Source organism: Chelonia mydas, chromosome 1 (assembly GCF_015237465.2).
Source record: "Chelonia mydas isolate rCheMyd1 chromosome 1, rCheMyd1.pri.v2, whole genome shotgun sequence".
Taxonomy (NCBI): Eukaryota; Metazoa; Chordata; order Testudines; family Cheloniidae; genus Chelonia; species Chelonia mydas.
Genome location: NC_057849.1, coordinates 178,441,866 through 178,467,245, shown reverse-complemented (window position 1 = coordinate 178,467,245; position 25,380 = coordinate 178,441,866). Strand labels below are relative to the sequence as shown.

The window sequence follows — 25,380 nt, the reverse complement described above, 5'->3', positions numbered from 1 at the left end:
GCTGGGTACACTTTCTTCTGGAAGGGATGCCCACAAAACAAGCTACGCAACAAAGGAGTTGGCTTTGAAATCAGAAATAATCTTGTCTCTCGTTTTGGAGACCCTATCCATCAGTATAAGTGACAGAGTGATGAAGCTCTGACTGCCCATGAGAAGTGGATGTTACACTTCACTGGAGTAACTCTGAGGGTAAGTAGTAATTTTATTCTGAACTAAATTATCTTTTCTGATTCCCCATGAAGACAAGCTGATTATTTTAAGTAACTTTAGAGCTCATGTTGGCCATGATTGTACATGGCAAGGCATACTTTGCAAACATGGCATTGGTAAGATGAACAGCAATGGACTACTTCTGCTGCTAACGTGTTGAGCACCATCTTGTTGTTAAAAACACTGTATTTGAAGTCCACGAAAAATACAAAATGACCTGGATGCACCTTCGCTCATGTCATTGACATCTGATCGACTAGGTGTTGGACCAACAGTGGGACCTATGAGACATGCACATTACTCGGCTATTATGCAAATCTGATTGTTGGACTGACCGTCTGCTTGTCTGAGCACAGCTTTCCCTCTCTATTAAGCCAAAAAGGCATAAACTTGTCAGTTAAGCATGTAAATCCTAGCCATCTGAAAGATCTATCAATCACCAAACAATTTTCTACACAGGTAATTATTATTTTAGAAACTTTTCCAGCGATCACTGACGTATTTGCTGAATGGTGTATCCCTATGACACAATTTATAACACTGTTGTGGATTGTGCTTGGGTGTACAAAATGCCATCATGCAGTCAGGTTCAGCAATAAAGATCCTGAAATATCAAATCTTCTTAGGCCAGATATAGGGCAGCTGGCAGTATCCCAATGAAAATTCTGCCCAATGCAAAATATGTGATCTGAACATAAAGCATATGAACTACAGGCCCTTGCTGTCTCCAAAGGTATCTATGACCATTCAACAATTACAGGAAAAATGTCTGAAGCAGCATCAATATTGCGTTTCTCAGTCTAACCAAGGCATTCAACATGGTCAACTGCATTGTGTTCAGTACATCACCACAAGGCTCAAAAAACAGAGGATGCTGCTTCTCTGGCTGATTGATGTTTGGCCCTGAAATTCTGTCTTCTCCTTCTGTAGAACTGTTTCCAAACAGAATGTTTTTCTTAGTATTCCCTACAGTGTCACCAGCAGTTTGAGCACTATCCATGCTCCCATATCAGCACAAGGTAAAATAATATTTGTCAAACTTTCTCCTTTTAAACTAAATGACAAAAAAAATTACATTTTCAAAAATACAAGAAAAAAGAGAGCCATGCACTGTTGTGTGTATTGAGAAGCATTTGTGTTGACTGCTTCAGTGTTACAATGCAAAGATAGACATTTATCACAAACCATAAAATTGAAATCAAACCCCAGCCCAATGCATTGTGAAGGCAAAACAAAACATAGTAACAATATGAAATGGAATTAAATAGCTATGTTGTGAAATGCGACCAACACAATAAAAAGGGTGATATATATTGTTGTTTTGGAGACATAAAGTTTACTCTTTTCATCAGTTTTTAATGTTTACTGCATACAGTTAGTGCTCTGTGGAATATGTATTGGGGAAGAAATGGAAGGGTTTCTAGTGGACATGTGTTTTTTTTATTTTGAACTGAGCCATTGTTGTTTTCTATCATACCAGTTTCTTTTTGAAATATAGCTCTTACATAAAGAAAGAAGCAATGCCCATTTTTCAGAAGCTAAGACATGGCCATTGGGTGACTGACTAGTAGTTTACATAAATTTCAAAATAATTGGACTTATCCTGATTTAAAAATAAATAACACTCAGTAAAGAAGTACTCAGAGTAAAGAGAGGTTTTATATTTGGGCCAGGAGGAAAAAAATAAAATAAAAGTATGAGAAGTGAAAGGTGTTTATTCAATGGGTCCTCCTTTTCATCTTCCTTCAAACATTATTAAGGACTAGAGTATTTTATCAAAAGGGTTGTGTTTATTCAATTATTAATTTTTATTTATTGGTTCGGATTGTGCCTATTCAAAGTGTTTGAATTTGAAAATAAGAAAAAACATGTTACCATCGATCCCTAACTAATGGCGAAAGTCAGAGTCCTAAGCTGGATGGAGTTCCACATGGTATCATTATAAAAGATCAACATAATTAAAAAGAAAGTTAAAAGCTAAAATAAGAGTAAATAATAAGCTCTCAGAGCAAGTTGTAAGAGACCTGTGTATAGGACACTGGCGAGGTTTTAAATTCTGGAGTGAAGGTTTTACTTTTATTATATTCTGTAGGACACTCAGAAGCATATGGGATGCCACAACAAAATAACTTAATACAGTTGTTCAAATGTATGAGGCCCAGAGAAACCAACTGCTTAAATGACAATAACCAAAAAAAAAGAGAAAAATGCAATATAATCAGTCAATGTGATGTCAGAGTCTTTCATATTTTTGCTGCTAAGTGGAACAGTATTGAGATTTAAGTCTTCTCCACACTACAGCTAGATTGTATAGCTGTTTCACCCCCTGGAAGCTTTTGTGACATCACAACTATGTTTTTTGCCAGCTGCTTAACTGCACTTTAAGGAGTGCATTCTGGGACATCCCAGAGTTCCTCAGCAGCAGCTACCTCTGCTAAAGATGAGGGCTGGGTGTGTTTTGTTTTGGGTGGGTTTTTTTTGCAATCTTTCCCTTCCAGCTAGGATTATGAGATTTCTTGCTCAAAACCCATAATCTGCTTCCTCAAGAGATGTGAAGACCTTCCTGTCATTAAGGCTGCTGTATCCTCAAGCTTCTGGAGTGTGAAGCTTAGAATCTTGGAAGAACAGAGTATCATCTCCCAGAGCACTCTAACTGCTTAAAGAAACCAAATCATTCTCCATATTAGGGTATAAGCAGGAATTGGGCACATCTAACACTCACCAGTTATTAACCAATGATTAACATGAACTCTATTTGTCCAACCGGGCTTTTAACCAGCTTATTGCTCAGTAAGGAAAATTTCTGTGGATGAGCTCAAAGGGTCTTTGAAAGAGAAAGTTCCCTTGGGGAAGAAGGCGAGACTGTCCCAGAAAGAATCCTGAAATATTGATGGAAGTATTTCATTCTTGCTATCAGGCTGCAAAGAAAGCTCACTATAATCTCTGACAGGAAAAAACAGTTAGACTCAGTGAGTCCTGGACAAGGGCAACTATAAGATATATGCCATCTGAGTAAATTAGAAATCCACTTGGACTAGGCAGTAGGACTCTAGTCTGGGATTTAACTGTGGCAGTTAGGGGGAAAACTGTTGGCTAATGAAGCCCGCACTAGTGTCAGATGACTCAGCCTTAGGAATACCTCATTATTGAACGAGGTTCACCGTGATTCCAAGATTGGACTATTTTCCCCTGCCTAACAAGTTACTTCCCTGATGCTAAGACATTTGCTAGTGTAGTAAAGCCAAAGGTTGCAGTGTAACGGATGGGAATTGGGCTTTTAATGAAATGAAGTCGCTGTTGACATCAATGGAGATCTTGCCTGAGTAAGGATGAAGGATTTGAATGTTAGGCTTAATGGCTCCTCACATAGTGAGAACTACAACATGTGCATGAGTGAGTATATACATCTGTAAATTCAAATTCCTGAATACCTGTTTATTCACATAGCATGCATGGCTAAACAAAACACACCCCTTTCTTGTGTCACATCTCTATCTTGCCCCACTGAACCTGATGAAGGCTACTTGGAGGCTGCACCTACAGTTTTCTTTCATCCAATGTGTTGTAATTCTCACTATGTGGACAGTCATTGAGCCAAACCTTGAAATCCTTCATCCTTACTGAGGCAAAGTCTCCACTGACATCGGGAAGAGTTTTGCATGAATAAGGATTTAAAGATTTGACCCTACAGGACTATTCATGTGAAAAAGCATTGCAGGATCTGAGCTTTGGTTTGGAAGTGATTCTGGGCAGGGTTGGAATCTTATTTTATATTCTCTGAAGCACTATCCATATGTATGGTCCTATGGGAAAATCAATAGCCTTTTATAATAGTGCTTTTATAATATTCCAGCCACCTTCTGAACTGACTGCACTAAATCCTGAATTGTGCCAAACGGGACAAATTACCAGTTTAAACCAGGAACTGCAGTATGTTCTAATTTTTGCCAGTATTTGTGTAGTGTGATCATCACACATGCAGGGGAGCATTTGTTTTAACTGTATTTGATAAGCCCAGAGTGCTCCTTTTCCTTCATTAGTTGTGTATTGGGCTCCTAGTCTACTACAGTGATAAGTAATTTTAGAAAACTGTCAGACAGATAGGTCAACCAGCTAAATTACAGTGTTCTCTGCACATTTAGAGGTAGTGGTGTGTTTGCAGGCTGAGGAATTTATTATGGTCCACAAGTTACATTTTCCACAGTTTCATTTATCTTCAAGTCTAGCTCTTAACAATCCCAGCTCCTTGCTCTACTGCAAAATGAAACCCTCACTATAGCAGTGTGCCCCATCCTAGATTAAACTGATTACACCTAATCTGAAAAAATTGGTTCTTTTTGTTCCTGATGCCCCTTACTAAGTCTTTCCACCATTTCCTCAAAATGTTTTATTTGATTCTCACATTGCCACGCTCTCACCAATTTAGCATTTTCACTATCTTTAAAATGTCCTTCACCTTTTTAATTGACTTATTTGCCTCTGCTGCTAAATTTGAGCTATCAGGTAAAGCATTTTTAAAGCACTGTATTCAAATCCCTGAATGATAGCTAATGTTTTCATTATGGATGTATTCATGCTACTGATGAGGTGTTTTACAGTTGTAACAAATTAAACCATTGACTTACAGCATGTAGATATTTGTTTGCTCTCTGACTAGTTACACAGAAACAGCGTAAACTGGAAAAACAAAATATGCACTGGCAGTAACTGCAATAATATTAAGATAGAGATGTTACAATTTACTGTATTTTGTTCCCAGTAGTGAATGCTGTATTTAAAGTTGTAACTCAGTTTACATTATAGCCCCTAATTTTCACTTATACATAAGTTTCTGAAAATGTTTCCCTTTGGACCCTTCCATATTTGGTTTCAGTCTGAGTGTTCTGCTTTTACAGGGAAATTTTAATAACATTTCACTTGGGTGTACTTGAATTAGTGGATGTTTAAGTCCATTACATAATGTAAAGATTTTTTTTTGCTTACAGAGAACCCAAAAACTGCTAAGCAAAACCTCTCAAAACTTGGAGTATGGTTAATCTTCAATGAGGAGGAGTCACTTGACAAGAAATTTCCTCCTATGTTCCCACTACATTATTCTTTCCCTCTTCCGGTTTCCTTTGTATCTCTCTCCCACACTAATATTCCCAGTTTTTTGCTTTGCTGTCCCTTAAACTTGGAATTCCTTCCTGATCACTTATGGATGGTTATAGAAGTGAGCAAAGATGAGGAGGACAGGCCTCTCCTATTCCTCCTCGGATGAGGTAGATGTTTGATTCGGTAAAATTTCCAGCCTTTCGTTGCAAAGATGCAAAGGTGAACTTCCCAACAAGAGAGAGGGTATTATCCCTGCTTTGTTGAGTCTTCTGTGGATGGAGCAAAGTGAGCTGGGGCAAGAAAGAAGCAGGATTGCCATTTCCAAATCACATTCTCCTTGGACCTATAATCTCATCACCCTCCTTTTCACCCAGAAAAGATGACAGGTTGTGTCATCAAAGAAACTTCCCTTTACACGGATTTGTTCCTGCCTCCAAAAGTATATTTGTTTGTTGTTTGGTGGGTTTTTTTGTTTGCACATCGGGGTTTTTTTATGTGCAGTTTCTAAAATGGAAAATGTTGTAGTTTTCCAAATTTCCTTAATTTCAAAAGGGATATTTCTTGGAAACCTTGTCTTCCCACACATTTCTGTTGATTTTTTTTTTCTATTTGTATAACCATGTGGGATCATAGAGACTTTGCCGGGGTTTGTTTTTAAAGCGGAAACCACAGTTTTATAGTCTTCTATTTTAAAAAGAGCAGTATTTGGCAATGTGCTTTTTAAAAAGAAAACTGAAAGTATTGTTTTAAGTGATTGTTGAATTAATGTTTTCCAGAGCCCCTGAGGTCTTCCTCCTAGCAAGTGATTAAGGTAGGTAACACTGAACATCACAAACAGGTTTTGTCTGCATTCACACAGCACACAAGCACACACATGCTATGGAATTGCCATCCAAATGACCAGGCAAACTTTTTCCCGATTGACAGCTGTTTCTGTTTCAGTGCATATATTCTCCTCTTGCGTTATCACTTTGCAGCTGCTTTATACCTCCCATCCACTCCTGCTTCGGAACCAGCACTTTAACTGCTGTTGAACTTTCTGCAGTGTCCCTTATCTAAGCAATGTCTTCAAGGGACATTGGGCTGCTCTTGAACATCCGAATGAATGATATACTGTGTGGCACACATGAATACTGGCCCATATCTGTGTCATGCATCCTTTGTTTAAGAATGTTATACGCTACAGAGAAATGGTATCTGGATCATGAATGCCTTCAGAACAATGATTGGAGCTTATTTCATTGGGCGGAAAGGGGTACTCTGTGAGAACTGTGTGCTTTTTCAGCAACAGGAATGTGGTCAAGATTAACAAAAGTTGGGGATAATAGTGGAAAGGCCTATAACAATCTTCAGTAAAGTGCAGGATATATTCTCAGATCACAACAAAATGAAATGTCCCAAATCCTTGAACTGCTGATTCTTCTGGTCTTTGCGTAGGAATCAACTTCTCTCTCACTGTCAAATCTATTTGTAAATTTCACTATTTCATAATGTCTCTCAAATGATAATACCCAAAACAGGAAATTACAAAAACTAACTGCACAGCTAGTAGTTTAGAACATCAATCTGTGTTGTATGTGTCTCAACTTTGTTGTCAAAATCTGGTTTAGGCTCTGATCATCACACAGTCCTTTCAGAGAGTCCTTTTCAGTCCTTTCACAACTGTACTTGGGCTCAATGGGTATTTTAATATTCCTTACTCACCATTCTTCACTGAAAGGTTCTATAGACATTACTTCCCTAGGAAAAAAACTTTTGGCCAAAATACAAATCTGATGTCAATTTTTTAAAGTTTGCTTTAATAAGTCCTCATTGTGATTTGGTATTACTTTATGTTGACTCAATTTCCACTTTAGTGTGTCCGTTTGGGTGCCTAGTTTTGCATTTAGGTGCTCAAACCAACCTTAGGTGGCCAATACATAATCACAGTGCCGAGATATAGAAAATTATTTCAGTACTCACATGTAGGTTTGGGTGCCAAACTTACATACCTGATTTGGTAAAGTTGGTGCAAAAATACATAGAAATACAGAATAGGTTGGATAAGTCAGTATGTTTTCTTAACAGAAAATTCACTAGTAATTTGCTTTGCTGGACTAAGCAATGGTTTCTTATAATCAGGCATGACTAATAATAGAGTTGGATGATACTTTTTGGGGCGGGGAATAATCAATGAAAAAAATGAAATGAAAATTTCAGTATTGTAGAAATCTTATTTTTCACAAGAAAAACAACTTATCAAAATCTTTTTATCAAACATGTTTGTGAAAGTATTATCAAAAAGGTAACAGGATTTTTTTTGTTTACCAAAAATGAAGGGTTTGGTAAATGAAAAACTTTTCATATATTGAAACTTGGGTTTTCAATAAACAAAATGCAATAGCCATTTCAATAATATTTTCAATAAGGTTTATGATTAAAGATCCAATTAAAATGAAATGTTGGAGAAAAAATGAAAGGTCTGTTTTGAACTCTTCCCAAATCTTCAAAATTAAATTTTGTTTTTTTTGCAATACTTTTTTTTTTCAATTTTCATCCAGCTCTGTTGGTTTTTGTTTTTTTCCTTATGAGCATTCTCAGTAACTAGTTTTCCCATGCTGGAAGAAGTTAACAGTTAGTCTGCCAGTCTTAAAGGAGATATTTTTTGTTGTTTTAATGAACAACACAAAGGACCATGTAAAACTAAGGAGATTTGTATTGAAACAATGAATTTTTCCAGGTAATTGGCCAGATCCTCAAACAGTGTAAATTAGTTAATGAAGCTATGCCGATTTACACCGGATGAAGATCTGGCACAATAAATTTACATTATCACAGCACAACACCCGTGTTGCCACTCGTGGCTCTTAAGAGTCCTTATCAAAACAGTGGTCTTTGGTTCATATTGAACAAAGCAACATTGTTCTGCGTATAAAACCAGTGATGCTGCCGGGAGCGAGAAGAAAATGCACGTTAGTTCCCCCACCTAGTACATGAAAACAAAACAAATGTACCTTGCTGCATATAATAAAGAAAAGAGACAAATTGGGTCTTTGAAATCCTCGTGAGAAAGTTTCCTGTTGTGGCTGGTTGATTATCTTAGGGTAGGTCTACACTGGCAGAGTTACAGCGCTGCTCAGAGAGTGCTGAAGGGAAACCACTGTTGTGCGTTCACACTGTCAGCTGCCTGCGCAATAGCGTGTTCACACTTGCGGTACTTGCAGCGGTATTCGGAGCGGTGCACTCTGGGGAGCTATCCCACAGAGCAGCTCTTCCTCTTCTGCCGCTAAGAGTTGTGGGAAGGTGGAGGGGGTCGCGGGGCATCCTGCTTCCTGTCCCAATGCCCCGTGATGCATTGCTTTGCATCCCAGCAATCGCTGTGCTTCCGTCCGCATTTGGCACCATCTTTCAACCGTTTTTGTACTGCGTGCTCTGCCTCTTCGGTCTGCAGGAATGGATCCCGCACTGTTGACCAGAATGCCGCTCACTCTGACACGTCACAAGTGGCGGTGGACATATTCCTTAAACTACAAAGGCAAGAGCAGTTTGACATTGATCTCGCCACACGTAGTAGCTATGACACGAGATCGCTTGTGGCATTGACGGAGGTGCTGACCATAGTGCAGTGCCACTTCTGGGCTCTGGAAACAAGCACTGAGTGGTGGGATCACATCATCCTGCACGTCTGGGATGAGGAGCAGCAGCTGCAGAACTTTCGGATGAGGAAAGCCACTTTCCTGGGACAGGGTGACGAGCTCGCCCCAGCCCTGCGGCGCAAGAACACGAGAATGAGAGCTGCCCTGCTGTTGGAGAAGCGCATGGCAATTGCACTGTAGAAGCTGGCTACTCCAGACTGCTACCACGCAGTCGCTAACCAGTTCGGAGTGGGAAAGTCAACCGTGGGACTCGTGTTGACGGAAGTGTGCAGGGCCATTAATCACAACCTGCTCCAAAAGACCGTGACTCTGGGCAACATGCATGACATTGTGGATGGCTTTGCACAAATGGGCTTCCCTAACTGCAGAGGGGCAATACATGGCACACACATTCCAATTCTGGCACCAGACCACCTAGCCACCGAGTACATTAACCACATGGGATATTTCTCTCTGGTTCTCCAAGGGCTTGTGGCTCACCATGGGTGTTTCACGGACATGAACACAGGCTGGTCCGGAAAGGTACATGACGCACGCATCTTTTGGAACACTGGCCTGTTCCGGAAGCTGCAAGCAGGGACTTTCTTCCCGGACCAGAAGATCTCCACAGGGGAAGTCAAAATGCCCTTTGTGATCCTGGGAGATGCTGCCTATACCTTAATGCCATACATGGGGCACCTTGACAGCAGCAAGGAGTGGTTCAACAGCAGGCTGAGCAAGAGAAGAATGACTGCTGAGTGCTTTTGATCATTTAAAGGCCCACTGGCACTGCCTATATGGGAGGCTGGACATGGCCGATGACAATATTCCTATGTTTATAGCCACGTGCTATACGCTCCACAATATTTGTGAAGGGAAGGGTGAAAGCTTCCTTCGGGTCTAGACTGCTAAGGCTCAATGGCTGGAGGTTGAATTTGAACAACCAGAGACCAGGGCTATTAGAGGCATTCAGCATGGGGCCATAATGATCAGGGATTCCTTGAGGCAGCAATTTGAAACTGAAAGCCACAAATGTGTTTGCTGTGCTTGGGAGTGCAGTGTTTGTAATGCTAGAAGGTGATTGTGATTGGTGTAGATGATGCACTATGAAGGTTTAAGAAAATTGCTTGTTGCTTTGCAGGGCTTCATTGGCTTTTGATTAATAGAATAAAGATTGCTTTCAAACCAACACAATTCTTTTATTAAAAACACGACTGGAGGAGATTGACAGACAAACAAACAACATATCAGCACTGGGGGGGATGGGGGAAGGGAGGGGCCCGGGACAGTAAAAGATTTGTGTATGTCCAGTATCATATCCAGCCTTCTTTCAAGTACAGTACAGTGTGTACTGTACTTCATCAGGGCTAAACTGCAAGGGGGATTGGTGTTGAGTGCAGTGTGTATGGGAGTCCACACTGCTGGACTGTGGAATGCCACAGGTGCAAACTGGAGCCAGGAGTTGATAAGAATGTGTTGGCAGTGTCTGGGGGGGGACATGGGAAAAAGTTTTGTGACAGTGGCTGCTGGGGAGGGCGGGCACGGAGCTGCTGTGTTTGCAGTGCTAGTAGCGCCTAGAGTGTCCACTTGGCGCTCCATAAGGTTTAAGAGCCACGCCGTGGCTTAGTTTTGGCATGCTGCATTCTCCTTTAGGTCCCTCTTCTCGCTGTCCCGTCACTTCTTCAATTCTTGGCGTTTTGGCCATGCAGTGCATCATGACCTCATGTAGAGAGTCCTCTTTAGTTCTTTGTGGCCACTTCCTAATTCTGCGCAGCCATTCAGCAAGCGATAACAAGAGGGAGGCTGGGCTCCCAAGGCCATATCTGTGAAGCCAAAATACAACATTTTACAGAAGCAGTATTGTTTCCAATACACAGACCACTGATTAAGTGATTTAAAACACAGCCACTATTCACATACCTGTCATTAACTGGCTAACTATAGGCAAGCACACATGAGCCACAAGACCCCCCAAATGGTGAGTAATCGCAGGGACAGGGAAAATCAGTGTTCCAGGACTGGACACATGGATCTTGGGGAGATCCAGTACTGTATGGGGATGGGGGACTTATCATCATTCTTGTCCCCACATCTTCCAAAGGATGTGTTCATTATGGAAGATATCTCGCTGGTGAGGGTGAGCGGGTAATCAAGGGAGCGTCTTCTCCAAGACTGCGGTTTCCACCCAAGCCCTTAAGGAGCTCACCTGAGTGTAGCAATGGTTTCCCCAACCTTCTGTGATGGCAGAGTGGTGCGGGAAAGTTACCCTTAATGGGGCAAGAAAGAAAGCAGCTCTACCAAAGAACCTGTGGCAGCGAATTGCCCAATATCTCCATGAGAGTTTCCTGGAGATCTCTGAGGCAGATTCCCGTGAAGTGAGGGAGTCAATCAACAGCCTATTCCGCCGCTCAGACTAGGCATGTGGTGGTATGTGCATCATACAGACACAACCCTGCTTTCTGAAACCCTCCTGCCCCTAATAACTCGATTCAGCATTTCCCAAAATCAAAGCCACTTACCAGGGCCCTCCTCTCCTTTTTGCTCTTTGCCAAGATCCAAGATTTGCTGTGACTGGCTAGCCTCCTCAAGGTAGAGAAGAGCTTCTGGCTGCATGAATCTCTGGCCTCTGAGTCATCCTCTGCCTCTGGGTCCCTCTCTACATCCTCGACCAAGATTTCCTCCTCTTGGTTCGGTCCACTCTCGACTGGCACATGAGCCACCAAAGTATCTACAGTGGACTTTACGGTGGAGGTGGAGGTGGGGTCACTGCCGAGTATTGTGTCCAGCTCTTTGTAGAACCAGCAGCTCTTGGGCACAACAATGGAGCAGCGGTTTGCCTCCTGAGCCTTGTGGTAGGCATTCCGCAGATCGTTCACTTTGACCCTGCACTGCAGTGTGTCCCAGTCATAACCCCTTTCTGTCATGCATTGTGAAATCTGTCCATAGGTATCATAATTCCTATGTCTGGAGCACAGATGGGACTGGACAGCCTCCTCTCCCCAAATATCGATGAGGTCCAGCAGCTTGGTATTGCTCCAAGTGGGGGATCGCCTGGTGCGTGGAGCAGGCATGGTCACCTGGAAAGATGTGCTGAGACCACTGCATGGGTCACTGAGCAAACAGGAAGGGGACTTTCAAAATTCCTTAGGAATTTACGGGGTGGGGATGATGGTTGGTCACCTGAGGGCAGGGCAATAGAGTTCAAACTGATGATCAGAGAGGCAAGAACAGGCATTGTGAGACACCTCCCAGAGGCCAATCACTGTAATCGACCAGAGCGTCTACACTGGCTCCGAGGTGCTGTACCCCCGGCACAGAAAGCTGTACACCTCTTGTGGTGGGTTTTTTACAGCGCTGCAACTGCGCAGTTTCTGTGCACTAAGTGGCTTGGCAGTGCGTGCACCTCGGGAGTTACAATGCAGAAAGCTGCTTTACTGCGCAGAAACTTGCCAGTGTACAAAAGGCCTTAGAAACAATTGGGGTCGGGAAAAAATGTTCCCAGTGTAAACTCTAGAAACAATTGTCAAGATGTTGATTTAATATGACATTCCACTTTGTAGGGTAAATGTGCTCCATGTGGAGCATGGTGAGTAATATGCACCAGTGTCGTTAGCACTACAATCAATTTTATAGACCCAAGACAGTGTGTATTCAAGTAAATGAGAAAAGAACTTGTTCTATAGTTGCCATTTCTGCTTATCAATTATATAAAAATATTGGTTGATCCCAGATAGCACCTAATTCCAGATGGACTATCCTCTTGGTGTAAACCTTGTATTGGATATGGTGAGACACTTAACTTCCTGGAATCACAAGGTGAAAGCCTCACAATGAAAATTTAGCCCTTCATTCTTTCAAAACAGACAAATTAGCTGCCATGCAGTTTGTTTGTGTGGGTCTTTCAAATGAGACCTTAAGAATTAAGGTCCTGTCTGCTCAGCATGAACACTAAAGCTCATTTGGCACTCCCTAAAAAAGGTCTTTTCCAGCATCTTTCTTTATTATTTTCCCTTCCACTCATGGCTGTTCAGAGTACCCACTGGCTGCTCCCTCCACCCAACTGGTGACTGTGTTTCAGTGATGTTATATAGTTTTCCGTGATATGTGACCCTTGCAGAGCTATGTGTATAAATGATTAACAATGGAAGTACCATAACTAGGTAGTGTGGACACATTCTGTTTACTACAGTTAAATTCCTCATTTAGAGAGAAAAGGCTACACTGATATAACATCATTGTGTAGATATGCTCTAAAACAATCTGTTTTACTTTGGTATGAAGAGCTTTATATAAAAAAATGATTTTTTAAATTTTATTTTATACACTGCTATATGTATGGCAGCCAACACTGTAATCTCTAACTGAAATCTGTCAGTGGATACCAAGATGAAAAGTCATTTTCAGTAGGACCTTTTCCTTGTTAAATATATACATAATTCAAGTACAGAGATTGTAAGGGTAACAGAGGGTAATACAAGTAAGGCTACAGTTAATATATAGTCAGAGGTTACATTGGATATGAAAGTACAGTACATACAAGCTTTTACGGAAAACATGCCTGCCTGGAACAATATTAACCAGTATAAAATCAATGCAGAATGTCGGGATGCTGAGAGAGAGATTTTGTTCACTTAATTAAAATCTGTAACTGTAATATATGAACTTTCATTAATACTCATTTTGATTTGGAAATGGTCCTATATTGATTTCATTGTATTTATATTTATAATGAAATATATATTTCTTGGACAGCATGTTTTTTTGGGTGCTGGAATGGTAATGTATGATCGTTACAACTGCCATCTGCATAGAACTCCCTTGTAAATGATACGTTACCTTACTCTGAGGAAAATATTAAATCTGTCAACACGCTTACCTATTGTCAGAGCAACATTTTAGCTAATGGTTTGGAGGTAGGAAGTGTCTTGGAAAAGATTTATGAACATGGAAAAGAGTTAACTGACAGATCCCCAGATATGTTCTAAATATTGTAGATTAATTCAGGGAGACTTGCACACATTATAATATAGGAATCTGGGATGTGTAGCTATAGACGCTCTTACCTTGAAGCCAGTTGCTTTATTTCACTGGGACTTGAATTTTGTGAGATTACACAATATTGTGCAATGTCACTTGCTCACTGCAAGGTGATGTAATCAGAATCATCTTTAGGCAACACAGTGTAATGGTTTAAATGTAAACAAAATGTATATTTGAAGTGTTTTTCTTTATTGTTGGTCAAAAGACTTTGACTTTCAAACCAAGTTTCTTTTGAACAAGGCATTATTGCCCCAAAACACCCTGGTCTGAAACAGTCTCCTTCCAAGTCTGCCTGCAATCTTCCCCCCAAAACTCCAAGCATCTGAATATCTAGTGCCCTCATTTTGCAGATACTTAAGCATATGAATAACTTTATTCACATGAGTAATCATATTCTTTCTCTATTTATGTACTTAAAGTTACTCATGTACATATAATGTGTTTGCAGGTCTGGGGCCTAAATGTTGTTCATGTTCATTATCTAATTTGCTAATTTTCAACAGAATTTGTTCCTATCAGGTACATTTGAAAAACTTGCACTTCTGTTGTTTCACTACAAGACATTATTGCAATACATTATTGCAATATTAAGGTTAAGAAGTTGAATACAGAACAGTAAGGAAATTTCTATTCACAAAAGTGCTAGAATTCAAAGGTGTGGTTCTCCTCATGCATATACCATATTTTGTAATTTATTTTGTGTACTAGTACTGAGTGAATAATCTGAAACCATTAACATATGTGGTAAATGTAGTGTTTTCCTGTTCAGGGAATATCAATGAGAAGATAGTAAATGACTCAAATTTGTCGTTCAAGATTATACAAAAATGGTTATGCCAGTAAAATTTAAGTGCATTAGTGTTCATACCAGGCCAAATCCTGCTCCTATTGGAGTCAGTGACAAAACTCCCATTGGCTTCACCTGACTCAGGATTTGGCTTAGGAAGCAAACAGAGACGGGACATTCACAAAAGACTGTAGCACACTTATTTAAAAATTTGAGACAATATTCATGGGAAAATGTTTGCACTGTTCACTCAGCTCTAAAATAAATGTCCATTTATATGTGAAAGTCACAGTTGCTTTGGGAACCATAATTCGTCATTTTCTGATTCTTGTTCATTTAAATTCACAATTAACATGATGCCACATTAACATAACTTTCTGCTGTGCTGCTGTGTTTCTTGGGAAAATAAACAGGCAGAAGCACGTCATAACATCCTGTGAACCCATCCCACTTTGCTTTCATTGCCTTCTTATACATTGACTGCAATTATTTGCTTCTGTAACTTGTGCAATACTGGGTCCTATGGAGTCCAAATTTAAAATGTAAGCTCCTTAATAGGATGCTAAGAACCTAAATGTCCTAATTGACACTTGAGTACCCAAATACACATTTTATATGCCTGTATACTAATGTGGATCCAAGTTCATGAATTATCATGAGTTTGAGATGAGTGAGCCTTACAAAAGAATTTGAAACAGAGTCAAAAGAAAAAATACAGCCGACTCCCCAATAGCAGGAAAGGGTAGTAACGTATTTAAGCATCAAATCTCAGGCCTAAACTACTTGAGAATTTGCCTTTCCTCTCTCCTTCCTGACTCCTCCTCCTTGCTTAGCAACAGCCTTTTTTCAGACTCTTCCTATTGCTCCACCAGAATTAGAGAGACCAGGTGGGCGAGTTAATATCTTTATATTGGATCAAGCTCTACTGGTGAGAGAGACAAGCTGTCAAGCTACACAAAGCTCTTCCTCAGGACTGGGAAAGGTATTCAGAGTGTCAAAGCCCAATACAAGGTCAAACAGATTGTTTGGCATAAGTAGTTAGCAAATAATCTAAGCGACCGTTCAAGGCACAGGACAAAAAGTGGAGTAAGTAGGTCACAGATTGTTGTAAAACCCGTACATCCAGTGTCTTTATGAAGATCATGATTTTTAGTGTCTAGCAAAGTTATGAATTTAAGCTCCCAGGCTCGTCTTTTGAAAGTGTTGTGCAGGTTTCCTTTGAGGATAAGGACTGATAGGTCAGATATCGAGTGATTGCTTTTTGAAAAGTGTTCAGCCACCGGTGATAGTTTTGTCTTATCATTTTCCTGTGTGAGTCCATCTGAGAGAGTAGCGATTGGCTGGTTTCATCCACATAGTTGTTACTGGGGCATTTAGTGCACTGGATGAGATACACTACATGTTGTGATAGGTATGTGTAGGATCCATAGATATTGAAAGGGTGTGTTGTGGGGGGTGTTAATCATTGTAGCAGTGGAGATATGTCTGCAGGTTTTGCATCTGTTTTTCAGGCAGGGTTTGGTGCCATTTTGAGTTGGTGTGTCCTGGTCTGTGGGTAGCTTGCTTCTGATGATGAGCTTGGGACAGGTTGGGGGGTTTGTCTGAATGGCAGAAGAGAGGCTCTCTGTCTCTCTCTGTCTCTCTCTCTCTCTCTCTCTCTCAAAAAAAAAAAAAATAGTCAGGCACCTATAAAATCCCCCTCCTACCTATCTCTGTCCCCCCCAAAAAGAAGAAAATAATTATTGGGGGCCTATAAATATGGAAAACAAAGTTGGAAAACATCTTACCATCTTGAAGAGCAACACAAAATAGGAAAAGAAGGTGGGAATGACAGTCCAGAATTGTGGGGAAATAAATATATTATCATTTTTGTCTAGGGTTAGGGAAGAATGGGACAATAAGTAATTGTGGGGGATTTTTGTGAAATCCTTTAGCACCCGTAGCTGCACAAAGAAAGGCGTTGTCACACACTGAAAGGCTGTCAGAACTAAGAAGTAAATCTAGGAACAATCTGTTTCATGAAATATGCAATTCATTACAATAGAGGGCCATGGAGTTATGGATGGAAGGTTTTTCTGGAATATTCTCCAGTGATCGAAATGGAGTGTATAGACCTGGAGAGAGACAATGAAGGTAAGGCATAGGCAAACAGCTATGATTTTGGACCTTTTGATACAAAGAAAGGGAGTACTTGTGGCACCTTAGAGACTAACCAATTTATTTGAGCATAAGCTTTCGTGAGCTACAGCTCACTTCATCTGATGCATAAAGTGGAAAGTACAGTGAGCAGATTTTATATATACACACAGACCATGAAAAAATATACATTGTAAGGAGAGTGATCACTTAAGATGAGCTATTACCAGCAGGAGAGTAGGGTAGGGGGAGAGGAAAACCTTTTGAAGTGATGATCAAGGTGGGCCATTTCCAGCACATTTCCAGGAGTTAACAAGAACATCTGAGGAACAGTGTGTGTGTGGGGGGGGAATAAACAAGGAGAAATAGTTTCACTTGGTATAGTGACTCAACCACTCCCAGTCTCTATTCAAGCCTAAGTTAATTGTATCCAATTTGCAAATTAATTCCAATTCAGCAGTCTCTCTCTGGAGTCTGTTTTCGAAGTTTTTTCGTTGAAGGATACTCACTTTGAGATCAGAAATCGAGTGACCAGAGAGATGTGGAAGTGTTCTCCGACTGGTTTATGAATGTTATAATTCTTGACATCTGATTTGTGTCCATTTATTCTTTTATGTAGAGACTGTCCAGTTTGACCAATGTACATGGCAGAGGGGATTGCTGGCACATGATGGGATATATCACATTGGTAGATGTGCAGGTGAACGAGCCTCTGATAGTGTGGCTGATGTGATTAGGCCCTAGGATGGTGTCCCCTGAATAGATATGTGGGCACAGTTGGCAACGGGCTTTGTTGCAAGGATAGGTTCCTGGGTTAGTGGTTCTGTTGTGTGGTGTGTGGTTGCTGGTGAGTATTTGCTTCAGGTTGGGGGGCTGTCTGTAGGCAAGGACTGGCCTGTCTCCCAAGCTTTGTGAGAGTGATGGGTCGTCATTCAGGATAGGTTGTAGATCCTTGATAATGCATTGGAGAGGTTTTAGTTGGGGGCTGACGGTGACGGCTAGTGGCGTTCTGTTATTTTCTTTGTTGGGCCTGTCCTGTAGTAGGTGACTTCTGGGTACTCTTCTGGCTCTGTCAATCTGTTTCTTCACTTCAGCAGGTGGGTATTGTAGTTGTAAGAATGCTTGATAGAGATCTTGTAGGTGTTTGTCTCTGTCTGAGGGGTTGGAGCAAATGCGGTCGTATCGTAGAGCTTGGCTGTAGACAATGGATCGTGTGGTGTGGTCTGGGTGAAAGCTGGAGGCATGTAGGTAGGAATAGCGGTCATTAGGTTTCCAGTATAGAGTGGTGTTTGTGACCATCGCTTATTAGCACTGTAGTGTCCAGGAAGTGGATCTCTTGTGTGGACTGGTCCAGGCTGAGGTTGATGGTGGGATGGAAATTGTTGAAATCATGATGGAATTCCTCAAGGGCTTCTTTTCCATGGGTCCAGATGATGATGTCATCAATATAGCGCAAGTAGAGTAGGGGCATTAGGGGACGAGAGCTGAGGAAGCGTTGTTCTAAGTCAACCATAAAAATGTTGGCATACTGTGGGGCCATGCGGGTACCCATAGCAGTGCCGCTGATTTGAAGGTATGCATTGTCCCCAAATGTGAAATAGTTATGGGTGAGGACAAAGTCACAAAGTTCAGCCACCAGGATTGCCGTGACATTATCAGGGATAGTGTTCCTGATGGCTTGTAGTCCATCTTTGTGTGGAATGTTGGTGTAGAGGGCTTCTACACCCATAGTGGCCAGGATGGTGTTTTCAGGAAGATCACCGATGGATTGTAGTTTCCTCAGGAAGTCAGTGGTGTCTCGAAGATAGCTGGGAGTGTTGGTAGCGTAGGGCCTGAGGAGGGAGTCTACATAGCCAGACAATCCTGCTGTCAGGGTGCCAATGCCTGAGATAATGGGGCGTCCAGGATTTCCAGGTTTATGGATCTTGGGTAGCAGATAGAATATCCCAGGTCTGGGTACCAGGGGTGTGTCTGTGCGGATTTGTTCTTGTGCTTTTTCAGGGAGTTTCTTGAGCAAATGGTGTAGTTTCTTTTGGTAACCCTCAGTGGGATCAGGGGGCAATGGCCTGTAGAAAGTGGTGTTGGAGAGCTGCTGAGCAGCCTCTTGTTCATATTCCGACCTATTCATGATGACAACAGCACCTCCTTTGTCAGCCTTTTTGATTATGATGTCAGAGTTGTTTCTGAGGCTGTGGATGGCATTGTGTTCCACATGGCTGAGGTTATGGGGCAAGTGATGCTGCTTTTCCACAATTTCAGCCCGTGTACGTCGGCGGAAGCACTCTATGTAGAAGTCCAGTCTGCTGTTTCGACTTTCAGGAGGAGTCCACCCAGAATCCTTCTTTTTGTAGTGTTGATAGGAAGGTCTCTGTGGATTAGTATGTTCAGAGGTGTGTTGGAAATATTCCTTGAGTTGGAGACATTGAAAATAGGATTCTAGGTCACCACAGAACTGTATCATGTTCGTGGGGGTGGAGGGGCAGAAGGAGAGGCCCCGAGATAGGACAGATTCTTCTGCTGGGCTAAGTATAGTTGGATAGATTAACAATATTTCTGGGTGGGTTGAGGGAACCATTGCTGTGGCCTCTTGTGGCAGGTAGTAGTTTAGATAGTGTCCTTTTTCTTTTGTAGAGAAGCAAAGTGTGTGTCATAAATGGCTTGTCTAGTTTTTGTAAAGTCCAGCCACGAGGAAGTTTGTGTGGAAGGTTGGTTATTTATGAGAGTATCCAGTTCTGAGAGCTCATTCTTAATCTTTCCCTGTTTGCTGTAGAGGATGTTGATCAGGTGGTTCCGCAGTTTCTTTGAGAGTGTGTGGCACAAGCTGTCAGCATAGTCTGTATGATATGTAGATTGTAATGGATTTTTTACCTTCAGTCCTTTTGGTATGATGTCCATCTGTTTGCATTTGGAAAGGAAGATGTCTGTCTGTATCTGTACGAGATTTTTCATGAAGTTGATAGATTTCCACACCATACGGCTAAATGCAGTGCCTTGCATAATGACAAGTTTCAGAGTAGCAGCCGTGTTAGTCTGTATTCGCAAAAAGAAAAGGAGTACTTGTGGCACCTTAGAGACGAAGCAATTTATTTGAGCATAAGCTTTCGTGAGCTACAGCTCACTTCATCGGATGCATAAAGTGGAAAGTACAATGAGCAGATTTTATATATACACACAGACCATGAAAAAATATACATTGTAAGGAGAGTGATCACTTAAAATGAGTTGTTACCAGCAGGAGAGTGGGGTGGGGGGAGAGAACCTTTTGAAGTAATAATCAAGGTGGGCCATTTCCAGGAGTTAACAAGAACGTCTGAGGAACAGTGGCGGGGGGGAGGGGGAATAAACAAGGGGAAATAGTTTCACTTAGTAAGTAGCAGCCATGTTAGTCTGTATTCGCAAAAAGAAAAGGAGTACTTGTGGCACCGTAGGGACTAAAATCCGATGAAGTGAGCTGTAGCTCACGAAAGCTTATGCTCAAATAAACTTGTTAACTTCATTAATGTCCACGGTGTTCTGAGGAGCAAAAGTTTCCTTTCTCATTCCAGCAAAGTGTCTAAATATCCTTGCATCATGGATGTTTCCCGACTACCCCACATTACTAATGGTGAATCTGCCATGGTGATCAACCGGGAATTGCCGTACCATGGAGAGATACCACTTTCCGTTGATAAAGTCTTTGGCCTGATCTGGGGGACATAGAATAGGGATGTGGATCCCATCAGTAGCCACAATATAGTTTGGGGGCCCTATTGGTGTGAAGCTATCCATAATCTCTTGTGCATTGCTAAGCTGTGTGATCCTCGACAGCATCCTACTCTCTACAGCACTTCCAGTCTCTGACTACAACCCCAGCTGTTGTGCTACCAACCACTTTGTTGTTGGAAGATATCAGGGAGTGGTGAGCTTCCAGATGACGATGGCCACATTCAGTGACCAGGGCATGGGTGGTCAGGCCTAGTGGATGGAGCCAGAGTCAGCTTCAGGTACCAACCCAAATGTCAGAGCTGGAGACAGCAGCAGGGGTAAGGCGTTGGAGCAGGGGACCTAAAATAAGGCAGAAAAGCAGGAACTGGGAATAGATGGGGGTCTGGGATAAAGAGGACAGGAACCAGAAGCAGGCAGGAATATAGGGCTCAGGAGTCAAGTAAGCAGAAAGGGTCCATAGTAGCAGTCAGCCAGAGATTATTCTTCCTGATTTATATAGAGCTCTTCACCTAACTGGGGGTGCTAGATATTTCCTCCAAACAGGAGCTTCAGGTGTGGAGTCCTCAGCGAGCTAGGACTTTGCTGGTTCTCTTCTCTAGTTGCTTAGGTGGTGTTCATGGCCTGGGGACCCATAGGCCTGCATTCAAGGCTTGTGATCCCTCACATAATACTGTTTTCTATGCTGAGAGAATCTCATGTGTTCTGCTTCTGCAGCTCTGGGATGAGCTCTGCACAGATTTCAAGGAACGCCTTCCACACCCTGAAGTTCTGCCACCACTGCTGGTCATCTCATCCAGTTCTCCACCACTAGCATGTCCCACCAGTTCCTGATAGTTGGCCAACCCCAGAAGCAGCCCTCCATCAAGTAAGGGTGCTCCAAGTACATTTTCTACAGAAGTAACTGATTTCATCCTCTTGCTCTTTCTCCTTTGTTAGCTATATAGCTGCCACATCAACAGCCCTGTGGAAATGCAGAACCAAATCCTTCTACCTGTGTGACTCAAAATACATGTGCATTGTTCTGTTTGTATTAATGACTGTTGTAATCAAGGTGCTCAGTGATGGCTTCTCCGTGCTGCCTGACACCTGTTTGAAAATGGTGCTGGCAAAATGAATGGATGCAGTAGAGCGATCATGGGAATTTGTTAGTTTGACCCCAAGTCCCAGAATTCCTGTGGTTTTCAATATGCATCCCAAGGTGTATGTACAGCATGAAAAAACATAAAGCATAGAGGAGGAACAGTGCACTATGGAATATTTGCTCAAAATGCTAAGTGATTAATTCAGACTAATGCAGAGCTATGTGTATAAATGATTAACAATGGAAGTACCATAACTAGGTGGTGTGGACACATTCTGTTTACTACAGTTAAATTCCTTATTTAGAGAGAGAAGGCTACACTGATGTAACATTGTGTAGATATGCTCTAAAACAATCAGTTTCACCGTGTAATCCCAATGAATGCAATGAGTTGCATAGGTGTCACTGGGGGTGGGGGGGGGGTGTCTAAATTGGCCTGTTGAACCATTATTACTAGGAGTGATGTGTGAGAGAGAGAATTCAGTTTTACTTTCAGATCCCTGATAGAGTTCACAGGAATGGAAATTAGAAGAAATTTGGAAGCGGGGATTTATTGTAAAAAAGAGCACATTTGCTCTGAAGATTTTTGAGAGACCAACAGTGAATATCACAATGGTATTTTTACAGAGTGTATTTCAAGAGCAGAAATGTGTTTTAAGGCCAAACTTTCAGGCTCCTTATGAACACAGTGAATCTCTATCCTGTCCTCAATAAATGACACACACCTCCTTGAATTGGAGTCCAAACTTACGTCTTTCCCAGGGTTTAAATTTAATGGTAACTCACAAATCAATAACACAATTTACATCTCAGACTGAGCTTGGTTGTCTCTCGGGTTTCCCTTTAGGACCTCATCTGTTCAAGTCCCATCTTCTCTGATAGATAAACCAACCCCCGATAGCCTGGATAGAGTTAAGGAGCCGCATCTGCTACAATAAGCCATCAGAATTTTAGCAGCTGTACTGAAGGTTCTGACTCTTGCTGATGGGTGGGTCAACAGAAAAGCCCTGCCACCTGGATACAGTTCTGCTTGGCAGACTTTGTATCTCTGTTTACACTTCACTCAGCTATAATTGGCAGTTCTGTCACCACTTCTTAACCATTTTTGGCTGTACTGTTATAGCTGAATACATACTATACATGGGGAAGAAGTCTTAATCATCACAACTGTCACTTTCCTCTTCAGTCTTTAGTTCTACTTGTTACTTTTCCTATTCTTTTAGTATCTTAATTCATGCCCCTTATTGCATATGCATTGACAGATTTTTGACTGACATGCTAATTAATTCAGAGGATAGCAAGAACCATTTTTGTCCTGACACTTCTTTATTTTTATCTTTGTGTGCCATCTTTGACAGGCTTTAAAATCTTATTCATATTTAAAAAGCATATTTAAATAACGATCAATTTGCTGTATCAGAACTGAGTTATGCTGCATTTTGCTTTCTAATTTGTTCATGGCTCCATTAAAAAGAAGCATCTCAGACTGATAGGAATCCAACATTTAGTAAATCCCTATTGTTTTAGTAAATATTCCTCATTCATCATGCTCAAGGGAAATACTCAGCCTTTGTTTATTGCCAAGGTAAGGAGTTGTCATCTACTGTCCTTCTTCCACACTCCTTCACAATTATGTGGTTATGGCCAGGCTGAGGTCTGGCCAATACTTATACTAAACTACACAACAAGGAATCCATAGGGATAGCCCATTTTATCCATAGGGATAAAATACAAAATTCAGATTTTCAATAAGGAATGATCACTGGCAAGGACAGCCAAACAGCAATTTTTGTTTCAATGTGAGTGAAGTTTGTTTGAAGTTTGAAGAGTGAGTTTGTTTCAATCCCTAATTGAAATGTAAGGTTTTTGTGTGCATCTGAAGAAGTGTTTTTTTACCCCCGAAAGCTTATGCCCAAATAAATCTGTTAGTCTTTAAGGTATCACCAGACTCCTTGTTGTTTTTGTGGGTACAGACTAACACGGCTACCCCCTGATACATAAGGTTTTTGTGTTTTCTATATCTGTGGCTGGAGCTCTTTCTTTGTTGTACAGTTTAATTTGATGTAGGTAATACCATCTTTCTACTGCTGTACTGGGGATTTGCTTACTTTTAAGAAGTATACTCAGCCAGTCTTTTCCTATTAACATTTTCCATATCTACTTGCACCTAGGAATTAAAATCATTTGAACTTTTATCCTGCGCTGGCACTTTTGACCTTAGAAAAATTTCATGAATTCCTGTGGAGTCAAAAAGATGAAAAAATATATAGAAAAATTGTTTTCCCGCTTACATTAGGTGACCTATAATTTTCCTTTTTTGAAAAAAGGATCATAATTTTCAAAAAAGTAATGAAACCAAATTGTGTCTTCTGGTTTCATACATCAGTGAAAGTTTAGTATGTTCTCATATGTCCTTCTCTTCCAGTTGGCTAGAAATACAGTGCTAGCACTGTCTGTCCAAAGTTCTTTATCTGGAAGATCCAGTGGAGCAGTATGGCCTAGCGTTAGATTAGGTTTGTTGGCAGTAGCTGCATTTAAGACAAATAATATAATCACATAAAATGCTTAGAGATGGTGTGTAGGCCTGGCTTGACATGAGTAATTGGATATGAGTGAGGCCTCATTTTTTGGGAGACAGAATTAGGGAGGTAAATAGATCAGCAGGGTGGAAACAGAATGTCTGTACCAGCTAAGATAAGGGGGAACACCCAGGAAACCATTTGCAATGGACAAGATAATGTATAAGATAAGCCTAGAACATAAGATGAGGTATAGAGTAAATCATGCATGGTCAGTGTGCGCTTTACAGGGATTGGTGCCTACAAAGTGACCAGGCCAGTCCCAAAACATATAATACAATGCATAGTAAATGCCATGTAATTAGTGCAAATGTATATAAAGGAAGAAGTTTGCCATGTAACTTGGGATGTGTGGTATGCCTTGTACCCACTATCAACACTTGAGCCCAATCAACTCACATGAAGTTTCACTGTATGCTACTAAAGAAACCTCAGTAATGAGTTCATAGTCAAGCTGAGTTCTTGGGAACTGCGTGGATAAGGTCTTGGAGGCTACTAGCTCCCAGTACGTTCAAGAGGACCAAGATTTTTCCCCAAGTTTCTACAGCCAGGAGGAGTTTAAAAGGGTCAGGAACCGCACTCAAACATGTGAAATCCCTGACATCACAGCATAGTGGTTATCAAATGGTAATTTACAGTCACACAACCATGCCAGTTGTGCTACATTTTATATTTCCTTGCATCATAGAAGCTAAGAGGTATTATTTGGCATCTATTGTATTGGTCACTCTTTGCTCTCCTTTTTAATGGTGCTTTTAGAATAGTTTTGCAGTGGGTTTCTCTCATGTCAGTAATGAGCATGGGCAGAGATAAATAGCTAACTGTATGTGTCTAGTCTTTCATGTTTACTCTCAACAGTTTTACCTCATTTGATTTTGGAATAAAATAGTCACTATTCCATACTGAGTTTACTTTTATACTTGTATTGTCTTTTTAAATAAAACCCAGGGTATCATAGCAGTTCTGTGAAATAACAAATCCACTTCGTTTTGCAAAAGAAGAAGCTAAAGGTATTTTAACATAATAGGGCTTATGGAGAGCAGGTAATTTTAATATAAAAAGGTTAATATGAAATGTATGGGTTAAATGTAGAGAGACTTAATCCAAACTGTAACATGCTGTAACTGAGTTTAT

The 25,380-nt window shown here is 41.1% G+C and overlaps 1 long non-coding RNA gene across 1 annotated transcript in view; it reads left to right on the top strand.

Moving 5' to 3' along the window:
- Positions 1–25,380, top strand: part of LOC122464114 — a 108,151-nt gene that overhangs the window by 58,715 nt on the left and 24,056 nt on the right. The window contains exon 2 of the long non-coding RNA XR_006288002.1: positions 6,081–6,115. This is a non-coding gene — a long non-coding RNA (uncharacterized LOC122464114). The remainder of the gene's footprint in view (positions 1–6,080; positions 6,116–25,380) is intronic.